At 48.0% G+C, this 12770-nt stretch overlaps 1 protein-coding gene across 4 annotated transcripts in view; it reads right to left on the reverse strand.

The window, feature by feature from the left end:
- ST3GAL3 (ST3 beta-galactoside alpha-2,3-sialyltransferase 3) overlaps positions 1–12770 on the reverse strand; it is a 1489309-nt gene that overhangs the window by 695130 nt on the left and 781409 nt on the right. The window lies entirely within an intron of this gene.

The raw sequence follows: 12770 nt of genomic DNA on the forward strand, positions 1-12770 counted from the left end.
TCTCAACAAAAAACAGCAGGTTTTATAGCCCTTTTGATGTCACAGTTATAAAAACCTATCGCTCCTGGTCATTGGTTCCCTTTACTAAGCTACATATATAATTCTATATGTCCAAAAATAATGATTGGACAATTCTTATCTAAGATCCCACCGATAAACCATCCCATAAAAATGTGTTACCTCATCATGCTTGAATATTATTGGTAGGCTCTAAATTACTTGTGCGGTGGAACAGGACATGTGCTCATCGGTTAACAGGTGGTCACACTCTCCATGAACTGGCTGCATGATGACATGTTTTATGTAGATGGGAGGAGAGACAGGACAAGCGTATTGCCTTGTTCTTGATTAAATAAAACGGCCCATATTTTCTCCTGCCATGATGTCGCTGAGTCTCAAGGACCTATTCTCGCAACAGTAACTGTGCCATCCTGTTCTTGACACATTTAGGAATAGCAATTTTGAGTCATGCTACTTCCACCCTGTTAAGATTTCATCGAGGCAATTGGTTGTCTTTTTAGTCGCATCACGTTTCTCTGTCACGCCTAGCCGATTGCTGAGACATTAATCTGCCAACTACTTATGAAACCTCGTGGGATGTTCAGTTTGTACCAAAGACTTCAAATAGTCTGCTGTGTTGTCGCAATTTGATTTAACTTGACAGTTGATTCACACAGTGGTGTCTTGTTCCGCCATATTACCCTCCCCTACGGAGTTTTTTGGACCTTCACATTCCTTGGGGGCAGCTACCATCTAGCTGGCCACACCATTTTCCTGAATTAAATGTATTTGTTCAAATAGCGTACTTAACTGGGTCCTCTCTTAAAGCTGCAGTGTTTAATTCTCTGCTGCATTTGGTGCAGTTTTAAAATGGCAGCTGCTTGTCACGTTATTTTCCTCTGCTGGACACATTTATTTTCTATCTACCGAGTTCCTGATGCATGCCTGTCACATTAAATCTCCCTACATCTGGGTAGTCGCAACCTTCTCCTGCCTACAATTGTCCTGTCCTACTTGTGTAGTGAGTCCCTATCTTTTGCACACGCCTTCCTGTCACCTAATCTATTCTATTTTAAAACACACTAATTGTGAAAGCTAATGCCTCATCTGTTCCCTAATTGTGTAGCAAAACTAATTATTCTTTGAGCCAGTTGCATTTCCATGAGAATTTAAAGTGCAGTTTCAAATGTGTCCTTTCTTATCTTATAATGTTGTTTCTTATGAGGAAGGCAGCAGGACAGAGCCTCCAATAATTGCCCCACTACATTAACTTGTTCCTTTTCCAGCATGGGGTCTGGCATGGATTCACATGCTCATGAATACACATTACACAGCAGTACATACACAACAACAGGAGGTGGCAAGGCTCAACAGAAGTAAACACACGCACTCCTGGAATAGACCCACCTCAAGTGAACAGGTTGCATAGCACTGCTTGGCCGACCCAGAACTCCTCCCTGGAATCCCTTTCAATGCAATAGAACCTCATGAATGTGTGCACAGACCGCCACATAGCAGCCCTGCACATGTCGAGCAGGGGCACACCAGTGAGAGAAACACCGTTGTTGTTGCAATCACTCTGGTGGAATGTGCTCTCAGCTGGCCTGGAAGAGGTCCGTTAGACAGCCGATTACATTGCATGATGCAGCCGGAGAGACATCTGGAGATGGAAGCCATCAATAAGGCATTCCCCTGATTCAAAGGTCCAAAATTGACGAAACAATTAAGAAGTCCCTTTGTGCGTGCCACGTAAAACTTCAGGGCATGAGCAGCGTCCAGTGAATGCAAGGCCCTCTCCACTGGCGGCGACTGATTTGGGAAGAAGATAGGCAAGGCTCGTGGCAGTGGAACTCCGATGGAACCTTCAGCATAAAGGTGGGATGTGTACGCAGCAGTACCACCATTGAAGCATGGAAGGACAAGTACGGCTGCTTGCAAGACCGGGCCTGGATCTCCCCGACCCGCCTGGTCGAGGTGATCGCCACAAGGAAAACATGAGCAGGCTTGATGCATCGACTCAAAGGGGGCCCAGCTTGAGCTTAGTTAAGACCACATTAAGTTCCTGAGCTGGGGCAGAAGCCTTCACTGGTATAAAGGGGCTGTGGAGGCCTCGGGTGTCACTACAGGTCTATGTACTGTATTTAAGGTATGCCCTGTCAATATGCTTTTACACTAGAGAAAATCACCACTGTAGTATTTTCAGAGCCCTGGGCCTGTACATTGAACCGAGTACCCTGCCCTGCCAGGGCCATCAAGACCTTCCTATGCTCCCGGAAAGATGAGTGGGGGTAGGATAAGAGGATCGCAAAGCAGGAAATAGATGCTACAAACAGATAAGAATGCAGCGGGGGACAATAGCATTGGTGCAGGTCGGTCTTGTTAGGTGGACCATAGTTGTGGAAAAGAGGACAATGTTTACTTTAGTTCTGTGATAATTGGGTTGCACTTCCAAAAAAGATTATAAGAATTCTATTGCTGGATTTACAAGGGGCTTGAGCGTGTGCTTGGGCACTCCTGGAAGCATGCTGGCTTATTTGTCTGGGCATCTCTCCAAGTACGAATCCAGTGTGTTAATTTTGCCCAGCCTGATGCACGACTGGCCTAGTCAAGAACAGACTGAATAGAGGAGAATGTTGTTGGGAACAGAAGGTAAGGGACCAGCTTGAAAAAGCCTGGTACGTACTGTGATGAATCTGATTCCCTGCCGGGGACCTCCTCTCCCATGTGGCCAGGAGACGGCAGCCGCTACCTGATCCTGACCCTGGGGGTGGCTATATGAAGGAGGACCACATGGCAGTTGACAACTTCCGGGGAGATGTCATGGCTTCATTGGATGAAACATGGCATCGCCATTTTCCCTTGAAGATAATCCTTTCATGCCTAATGCCCTCATGGCATACTGTAATGCGTCAACACATCTCCATAGAAAGAATAAAGAAAATCTTTCCCCAAATCACAGAGACCAAACTTCCAACTTTCGTCCACCTTGTGGTAATTACAAGACCGCCTTCTCCAGTTGTTTTTCCATCATCCAGCACCGATTTACCATTTAGAACTGTTGAAAGTGGTTATTCAAGATTTTTAAACCAACCATCAACAATGGACTTCTTTTGCTAGTACCACACGAATACTGGGACGAGGAAGAGGGAAAGAGCAGTGCAGAGCTGAAGCCACAAGCCCAGCAAGCACGCTACATTTCTGGGATACAGGTGTTTGCAGGAAACAACCAAAGGACAGAAGCAAAGTGTTTGAGGCTGCTATTGGTGAGAGAGCGTGTCACCTCTCTGCGAGGCTCAAGGATCTGAAAGACCCACAGACACGTGCGATGAAGCCAGGCAGCTCATCATCCAGGAAGAAGGGAGACACTGCGAGAACGGGACATGCTGCAGAAATGCCAGGAGCCAGTGAAAGCCTCCTGGGTGTTTGCCAACCGTAGAAAGCAGCATCTTGCTTACTGGAGCCTGAAACGATGCGGGTGTGCTGAAGAGAAGCTACAGGAGATGGAAGAATGAAGGAAAAACAGTCACGAGTAGAAAGCAGGCAGTGTACCTTCGCCAGTTGATCACAAACGAGCCTGAGAATGCCAACAAGAGGCGGTGAGTCAACCCAGGACAGTGGGGACACCGGGGCGTATCGGTGACCACGCCAGATCCAAAGAACAATAAATACAACAGAAGAAAGCAAGAAAGTGAATAGACTGATTGTAAAAAGGGGACATGAATTGCAATCAAAGTCCTTATCAGTATGTGAATGCAAGGAATGCAAATAAATGGGGATATCGAATAATAAATCAAGAGGATATATTATCCCAATGTACAATTGAAGAAGTGGATAGAAACACCAAGTGAACAAAAGAAGCCCTGGCAAGAGAGTATACCAGGCAATTCCAAGTGTGTAAATACAAGAAGCCCTGGAAGGAGAATATGCCAGGCAATTGCAAGTGTGTGGATACAACAAATCATGAGAAGGAATATTAGAACTGTGTTGACCAGACGAGAAGGAACACAATTCTAGCAGAAAAGAAAACCAGGAATTCTGAGAGAAACAAAAATACAAGGCTAAACAGCTTTGTATGTGACAGTGTTACTGTGGGCCAGGAATGGCACAAGGAACTGGTGTCTAAAGAAATGTGTATTAAAGAAGAATCCAGGGGAAGGGAAATACTCTCTGGAACAAGGACTATTGATCCTTGGAGAACCCTTCTCTTTTGTCAGAACCATTTATTCTTCCTTTATGAACGCTTTTTCAAAAAGCATCAAAAGTTAAAGACACCACCCCTTTTTCACCTTATAGTTTAGTTTATAGTGTGAATTTCAGAATATAACTTTTGGACACAAGGACAGTTTTGATTTTGTCATCCTGACAGACAGATCCTTAGTTTTGGTTTAGGGAAATTCCTCTTAGAGCAGGGTCAGAGAGGCTTTTAGCCAACACTTTTAAGACTTTAACCAACAACATGGCAAACTTGTGTCTGAGTTTCATTCCTGACTGTTCACAGTACCTTCTCTTGATGGCAGATCCTGGCCTATTTACTGTACTTTTAATTGCTACCAGCCTAATCACTCTAGCTTTGCTTTCTAGCAACCAATTTACTGTATTCATGGTTGCCAAACAGCACAACCACTTTAGCTTTGCTTTCTAGAAGCCTACTTACTGTATTTATGGGTGATAAGCAGGATGATCATTCTAGCTTTGATTATTAAAGTTACTCACCAGAGTGACTTGAGTACTCATAGTCCTTAGTCCCCTTTCCTCCATCCTTGTTGGCATCCCTTAACATAGGGAAGGTACCGGAACATTTGCCAGTGAAAAATTGAGCTTCCCCTTTAAATTCAGTCCAGCGTGCAGGGGCGTAGCCCCGGACGTGGGAACTCCCACCAAGGCCCCACCCTCTGGAGCCTCACCTCAGTCCCCTTTTAACACTTCGGACGCTTCAATACCTGGCTATCCTGAATAATTTAGCCCCTGGCATACATGCAGGGGAAGGTGGCTGGGACATATGGAGGAAAGGGGACTAAGGACTAGGAGTACTCTAGTCACTACGGTGAGTAACTATTTACTCATAAGTCCCGTCCTTTTTCCTCCATTATTGTGGGGGATTCCACCTAAAAAGACCATAGGGTGGAGCTGTGACAACCTGCCTCATATCTAGATGATGCAAAAAGGTTCTTCAGAATCGCATGGCCGATCTCTGTAGGTCACCTGTAGCTGGTATCCAGGGAATAGTGCTTACAGAATGCCGACAGAGTACCCCAAGGGGCCGCCTTGCGGATGACACCGCAGGAAGCATGTCTCTGAAACGCGACAGCCGTGGCCTTAGCTCTGACCGCAGGGGCATGAATCCCCCAAGGAGCTGGTTTACCCATGGCTGTGTATGTCTCAGAGATGACCTGTCCATCCAACGAGCGATAGAGCTTTGGAAGCCTGGGTTCCGGGAGATGTGCCTCCAAATGTGATGAACAATGCCTCAGACTTCCTGAAAGATTAGAGGTAGAAGTTGAGGACTCTTGAGGTCCAAGGAATGCAACACCCTTTCGGCATCCGACTGCAGGTCCGAGAAGAACACTGGCAGTCAGATCTCCTGATTCAAATGGAATGGGATGACCACCTTCGGCAAGATATTTGGATTGGTGCACAAGATGACCTTGTCTTAATGAAATGTGGTGAAGGGCTTGCGGCTGCGCTGACCCTGCACCCAGAAGTGAGAGCCACCACTAATACAGTCTTCATTGTAACCCGTCTGATGTCCACTGAGGCCATTGGCTCAAAAGGCTTGCACTGCAAGGCCGCCAGAACCACATTAAGGGGCAGACCAGATGAGGCCTGTGTACCGGAGGAAAGAGCCTGGAAAACCTCTTGAGCTGGGCCTTAACCAGCCGGTTGACCGCTGAGAAAATGTGCTCAGGGGCAGTCTTGTAGGCCCCAATAGGTGCAGCAGGCATCGACCTGCATGCCAGAATCAGCCAAATGTGCAGGAAATGCCAGCATGTTGTCCAGGGAGCAGGTCAGATGGTCAAGCCCCTGTTTTTGGGAGCCCAGTGGCAAAGCATTGTCCACTTACTCATATACTGAGCCGGGAAGAAGGCCTGCGGGCCTCCTGAATGATGTCCCAGTTATCCTCGGAGAACCGAGCGTGGTCAGGATCTACGCCGCAAGGGCAATAGAATTGATAGCCAGTGTCCAACTTTAAAAAACCCAGCTTAACCAACCATCCCTGAGTAGGCCAACTGAAGACACAGACAAATTCTGCTTTCATGAGATTACAACTGAGGACATGCTAACCATGTTGCCCTCAATGAAACCCTTCACATGTGCAGAGAATAAACTTCCCTCTAAAATAATACTCAAGAATGCCAACATCTTTGCACCATTACTCACGAGAATGGTCAACGCCTCATTTCGGGACCAAATGGTCCCTAAAAACATCCATTGGGGGTTACTCCAATCGATTACTCCATTGCTGAAAAAGCCCAATCTCAACCAATGAGAACCAGGGAACCTTAGACCCATAACCAATTGCTATTTTGTTCTTAATGTAATGGACAAGATCGCCACCGCGCAATTACAAGCATACATAGAGATCAACGAGATTTTGCATCACCAACGGTCGGGTTTTCGCGCGGCACACAGCACTGAAACTGCTATGCTTGACTTGCAGACTAAAATGTTGGAAATCTTGGACAAGGGTAAGACAGGTTTACTAATATTGCTTGACCTAAGTGCAGCTTTCGATCTGCTCGATCACCAGCTATTGCAACAGGCATTGGAGAAAACGGCTAATTGCTCCAAGGAGGCTATTGGTTGTTTGACTTCATTCACTGCAGATAGAATATCCAGAGAACACTGGGGCGACACATTTTCACATGAGTCTAATTTCTTCTGTGGTGTCCCCCAAGGAGCTGGTCTCTCACCACTCCTATTCAATCTGTCGTTGCGCCTCCTTTGTAAGAGTTTGGAAAACATCAAGGCCTTTTTCACCAACTACGCTGACGACACTCAGCTAGTGGTGGAACTGAGGGGGGACCATGATAAAGACAACAGTGAATGACCTTCATAACATCATCGAATTGTGGATGGATCATATTTGGTTGTGTTTAAATGGTACCAAGACCGAGCTGATGGTCTTCGCCAGGGAAAATTACCATCAGAATACGAATCCTTCCTGATAAAAGTCATACACATCAAAGTAGTGGGCAAGGTTAGTGGGAGCATTACACCTACAGGACCCAGAGCGCCAAGAAGCCCTGCAGATGCAAAAAGCTGCGCTGCGCCAGGCCAAGTCACTGAACGTTCCAACGCAGCCAGGGAAAAGGGGGTGATCTCCCACACACTTGCAGGGGCTGCTATTATGTGTTGGGGTTCATGAAGCCGGAGCTGGTCGCGCCTTCCTGGCGGTCCGTGTGGAGTTGTGGTGAGGGGCAGCAGCGGGCGGGGTTGGCATATGTACCCAAGTGCAGGTTGGGTAGGGACAGGAAGGCAAATGGAGGATGCTACCGTGTAACTGTGTAAAGGTGGTGTATGTTTGTTTATTTATTTAATATAGCGCAAGACCAAGACCAAAACCCTCGGGTAGCGTATGCAACGAGGGGGGCCATTTGAGAGTAGTCCTGGATTAAAGCTGCAAGCCTTTCATAACCGAGCATGGCTCATCGACATGGCACGAATCGCCAGGGCCAGTTCGGTGCTCGTGCACACACCACACGTCAGTTACGTGCAGCCTTGTGTGACATAGCAGAGTATGTGTGTGCGAGACACTGCCCCCTAGGATAGCAGCGTGTCACATTCTTCCCCCTGAAGTCTGGGGTAACAGCACCCCCAGGTCCCATGGATGTGCTGTGTGTGTGTGTGATGTCACCCCCTCAACGCTGCTCCATCCTCTGTGCATTGCCACTTTGATGGCTTGCACGTGTTCTGCTTTGACCCCAGCCTCTTGGCCTGGAACATGGAGGGATTTCCGTGCTCTCCTTGGAGGTCGGTTTCACACATGTCCACATGCTGCTCGGGGCCCCTGCCATGCGTGTCCCCTGCAGGGCTTTCCTAAGAGCTGAACGTAAACCAGCTGTGTGCGGCGAGTTGCTGTCAGCAATGTTTGCACTTTCGGGCTGCTGTTTGTTTTCCCGCATCCCCTCTACGCTCCACCCCCGGCGGGGCCCGTGCACCCTCCAGAGCCTTCACACGGCCAGGCCATGTGTTGCCTCCTGCACGATTCCGGGGCGTTGCTTTCATTGGGTACCCCTTCTCGGGGTTCTACCCCCTCTAGGCGACATCCTGGCAATCAGGGCTTTAAGTGGGCCGGGGCCTGCCGGGGCTGGGCCCCGGCAGGCTCCGAAATTTCGTTTTGAGGCGGGGCCCTGCCGGGGCCCAGTAATCTCCACCTGGCAGCCCCGGCCACTACACGAAAAGGCATTTTTTTCTACAGCCTGAAGCGCTCGCTCGTTTGCGAGAGCTTCAGGCTACAGAAAAAAATGCCTTTCAGCCATAATGGTGGCGCCGCACCTGCGAGTCTTCCCTTTAATCAAGAGATTCCCGTCGGCCGGCGCCACCATTATGGAAAAAACGTGAGGCCGCTGAAAGCAGAGGCCTTGCTTTCTAAATACTGGAGCTGCCGCGCATTCGCGGGAGTTTCAGTATTTAGGAAAAAGGCCTCTGCTTCCAGTGGCCTCACCCTTTCAGCCTTAATGGTGGTGCTGCCCCTCCCCAGCTGGCGAGGGGCAGCACCACCATTAAGGCTGAATAGGCAGGCGCTGTCCCCTGCCAGGCAAGCCTACACAAAATAAATGCAGAGATCAGCACCCTCTTCCCCATAGGGGAGAGGGTGCTAATCTCTACGAAAGGCTGCCTGGCAGGGGGGGCAGTAGCCCATTGAGCCCGGGCTCATCAAGGGGGCGTGGCCTAACGGGCCATCAAGACCCCCGCTGTTAGGCCACGCCCCCTCGATGAGCCCCGGCTCGATTTGTAGTGCCACTTAAGGCACTGCTGGCAATGCATGGATACATGGACGGGATGTGTAAGGCAGAGGGCGAGCTGGAGAGACGGATATAAGGGCGGGGTCCTAGGAGTGTCTGGGAGGGCCGGGGAAAGGCCCATGGGATTAAAGTGGCGGCCTGGCAGATTCATGAAAGAAATTCAAGTTATTTCAAAAAGCGTGCAGAATATGATTAACAAGCAGTTAAAACATTTTTTTAAAAATAGTTCAATGGAACAGCAAAATAAAAATAGGTTATTGCCCCCTTGAGTCCCTTCGCTCTGACAGAAATGTATGATTCTCATGTAGGCATTTTCTAAAATCCTAGTGGTGGCACACTTTCACTATAATATGCCACCAACATCTAGCAATATATTCTTTTCCCTTCCTTCAGTGACAGAAAGAAATCTAACTCCAAATGTCTGAAACTGCTAATGTGATCCCAAACATGGCGCACTTGTGACATCTACTGGAGGAAAGAAGTACTGGCACTCAACTTTTAATTTACTTTAGGGGTCCTCCCCAATGATATTAGGTGGAGGGGGTTCTGTTCATAAGTCCGTTCAGGGAGCATGACGCAGTCCCAGCTCAGGGCAATTTTTGGAGGATGCTAGGACTGAGTCCCAGCTAGCCTTGGTGCACTTAAAGCCCTGCTGCTGATGTTGGGCTCCTAGGCCTGCTGGTTGCTGCACTACTCTGGGTTTAGGCCTTATCAATGTGCCAAAATCCCTAAGCTTTGTGTTGGTGCACTTTTGTCAGGACTCACCCTCCCCCACGCTTGTCAATGCACAACTGATGGGAGTCAGACCACCGAGGCATCATCAATGCAAGGCTTCTGGGAGTTAGACTCTGCTTGGCCTCATCAGTGCACTGCCGCCGAGAATCAGTCTTCCTAGGCCTCGTCAATGCATGGCTTCTGGGAGTCAGACGGCGCTAGGCCCCGTCACGGCACTGCTGCTGGGAATCGGTCCTCCTAGGCCTCGTCAATTCATGGCTTCTGGAAGTCAATCTCTGCTAGGCCTCATTAGTGCACTGCTGCTTGGAGTCAGTCTTAAGCATCGTCAGTGCTCTGCCACTGAGAGTCAGTCATCCTAGGCATCATTGGTGCACTACCGTTGGGAGTCAGTCCTCCCAGGCCTCGCCGGTCCACTGCTGCTGGGAATCAGTCCTCTATTCCCTAAGCCTCATCAGGGATTTATGTGTGGAGTAGATCCCAGGGCTTTTCAGTGTGCTCCTGGCTGTGATTGTGCAGCTGTGTTGGTGAGTTGAGATGGTATGGCCGATCCCACTTGGTCCACATAAAAGTCCTCCATTCCCCAGAGAGCTTTATGAGTCGAGCGAGACCTATTGCATTTGTTAGAGCAATTCCTGATGTTTTCAGGGCTGAGCCAAGGAGGATCAAGGGAGTGTTTCATTCCATCCGTATACCCTGAGGAAGGGGGTCCATTTAAAAGCCTATCGTATGCCCGAATCCAGAAAGGACATAGTCATCACGGAGGTGGAGAATATGCTGAAATCTGATATCATAGAAGCTTCTCAGAGCCCTTGGTTCTCTATAATTGTACGTGTTGTCAAGACAGATAAGTTGCTCAAGTTCTGCGTTGACCTCAGGAAGGTAAGCGCGGGCTCCCAATTAGAGGGTTATCCTATGCCTAGGATATATGACCTAATTGATCGATTCCTCTTCATGGTTGATCTGTCCTCTGGATTAAAAGTTCCTGTTAATCCAGAGGACAAGGAGAAAACCGCATTCTCCAACCCCATTGGACTGTTTTAGTTCAAGTCATTACCTTTTGGACTGCACAGGACTCCCACCACCTTTCAAAGGTTGATAGACCAGGTCCTCCGAGCTTACTCTTCCTTCTGTGGGGGCCTATATAGATTATATCACCATTCACAGTAGGACATGGAAAAAACACCTACACCCTTTATACTTCTAGTCACTAGAGCCGCAAGGAAAGCCGAGCTCACAGCGAATCCAAAGAAATGTCACCTCGCCCACTCGGCAGTCCAATATCTTGGATTCTTTGTTGGCAATGGGCTGCTGCAACCCCGGACTGAAAGTGTAAATGCTGTCTAAGAAACCCCCATTCCCAAGACCAAGAAAGATCTAAGAGCCTTTTTACGTTTAGTGGGGTATTATAGGCACTGCATTTATTTATTTTAAGTTCTTATAGAGCGCCTTTTGCCCATAGGCCTCAAAGCGCTTACAGAAGGAAAACATAACATACACAATACATCCCGAGTTACTCATCCATCACATTGTGCCTCACCAATAAATTAAAAAATGCAGAGCGCAAAAAGATAAAGTGGAGAGCGGAAGACCAACTGTGTTTTGATAATCTTAAAAACATTCTGTGTAGCGAACCCGTGTTGAAGGTGGCAGATTTTAACAAGGAATTCATTCTAAAGACGGATGCTTCACATGTTGGGTTAGAAGCTGTTCTCGCACAAGATCACAATGGTATAGAACACCCTATTCTGTACATTAGCAAAAAACTTTCCCAAAGAAAGTAACCATGCCACTATTGAGTTGGAGGCCTTGGCAATAAAATGGGCGGTGTCACACTATAAAAACGACCATACCAGCAGAACATGGATGAGCCTCTACAAGGACACCAATGCAGGGGTCATGCCCTGGTTCTTAGATATGAAGCCATATTGTTTCACAGGGGAACACCGCAAAGGAAGAGAACAAGGAAATGTAGACTCATTCTCCAACAGGTGCAGAGAGAACCAGCAGCATTAAGGGAAGGGTATGATATGACATTTATAACACGCCTATATACACACCGGTGTTTCAAGTATGTAATGACTCTGATGATATCACTCCTTTCCAGGCAGTAACTTCCTCCCATATGGCTAGGGGACGGCAGCACCTACCTGATCCTGACCCTGGGGACAGTTCTATGACAGAGGATCATATGGGGTGAGACAACCTTCGGGAGAGGGTGGTGGTATCATCGGGGAAGACATGTTATCCCCCATTCCGTTTGGAAGATACATCTCCGACTCTGCATGCCATAATGGCCTATTATAATACCTCCCCTCTTCCACCTATGGAGAGTAGTAAGAATCTTTGGTCACATTCCAAAGGTCAACACTCAGAATAGCCTTGTAAAATTATGAAAGACATTCCTTCCAATCCCACATACTCTTCTTCCAAACCTAGTTTGCCTTTACAATATGTTGCAAACATTCCTACAGTGTTTTTAGGAACGGACTACGATTCCCACTATCCCCACCACAAAGGGATCAAGAAGAGGAATGGAGTAATGCAGAGCACAGGAATCCTCGAGCACAGGCAGCGCTCGAGTGCCAGCGAGCGCACACCTGTGCCTGGGACATTTAAATCACTGAAGCAAGAAACATAAGGAAGCGGCTGGGAGGAGCGGGTTGCACCTCTCTGTGCGAAAGGACATCTGTGGAGCATTCTGGCTTGGAACCTTGAAAGGAGAAGGCTGCTGGAAGCGGATGACATGCAGTGAGAACTCCTGAAGCCAGAGAAGGGCTCCTGGGCATTCACAGCATCTGAGAACAGCACTCTGCTCACCGGAAACCCATGCGAAGCAGACGAGCGTGGCGGAAGCCACAGGAACAAGGATTATGGAGCAGAAAGCAGGAGGAGACCATCACCTGTAGACCACAGAGGCAACAAGAAATGCCATAAAGAACCAGTGAGTACACAAAGGGACAGAGGGAACACCGTTGCATATTGGTGGCTAAGCCAAACTGAAAGAATTGCACATAACAAAATCAAGAGAGAAAAGAAAGTTTATGATATCGGAGAGAGCAAGACTGAAAG

This window comes from Ambystoma mexicanum, chromosome 1q, assembly GCF_040938575.1.
Source record: "Ambystoma mexicanum isolate Mex_15411 chromosome 1q, UKY_AmexF1_1, whole genome shotgun sequence".
Taxonomy (NCBI): Eukaryota; Metazoa; Chordata; class Amphibia; order Caudata; family Ambystomatidae; genus Ambystoma; species Ambystoma mexicanum.